This window comes from Nannospalax galili, unplaced genomic scaffold (assembly GCF_000622305.1).
Source record: "Nannospalax galili isolate Female #2095 unplaced genomic scaffold, S.galili_v1.0 scaffold441, whole genome shotgun sequence".
NCBI lineage: Eukaryota > Metazoa > Chordata > Mammalia > Rodentia > Spalacidae > Nannospalax > Nannospalax galili.
Genome location: NW_008348089.1, coordinates 923,922 through 924,564, shown reverse-complemented (window position 1 = coordinate 924,564; position 643 = coordinate 923,922).

Genomic DNA, 643 nt, shown 5'->3' with positions numbered 1-643 from the left:
CAGCTCTTGGATTTGTTGATTCTTTGTATTGTTTTCTTTGTTTCAATTTCATTAATTTCTGCCCTGATTTTTGTTATTTCTTCTTGTAGGCTGGATTTGTGTTTCACTTGATGTTGCTTTTCAAATGTCTTGAGTTGCAATGTTAAGTCATTTGTGTTCTTTCCAATTTTTTGAGGTAGGCACTGAGGGCTATAAACTTCCCTCTTAGGACCACTTTCATCATGTCCCAGAGGTTTTGTCATGTTGTATTGTCCTCTTCATTTAATTCCAGGTATACATTTATTTCTTTCTTAATTTCTCTTTTGACCCATTCATTATTTAGGAGTCTGTTGTTTAATCTCCATGTGTTCATGTGGTGATTAGGGCTTCTTCCGGTGTTGATTGTAAGCTTTATTGCATTGTTGTCTGATAGAACGCATGGAATTATTTCAATCTTTTTGTATTTGTTGAGGTTTGTTTTGTGCCACAGTACATGGTCGATTTTGGAGAAGGTTCCATGGGATGCTGAGTAGAACATGTGTCCTTTGTGCTTGGGTGGAATACTCGGTAGATGTCTGTTAAGTCCATTTGGTATATGGTATTGTTTAATTCAGACTTCTCTCTGTTAACTCTCTGCCCTGTTGACCTATCTGACGGAGACAGT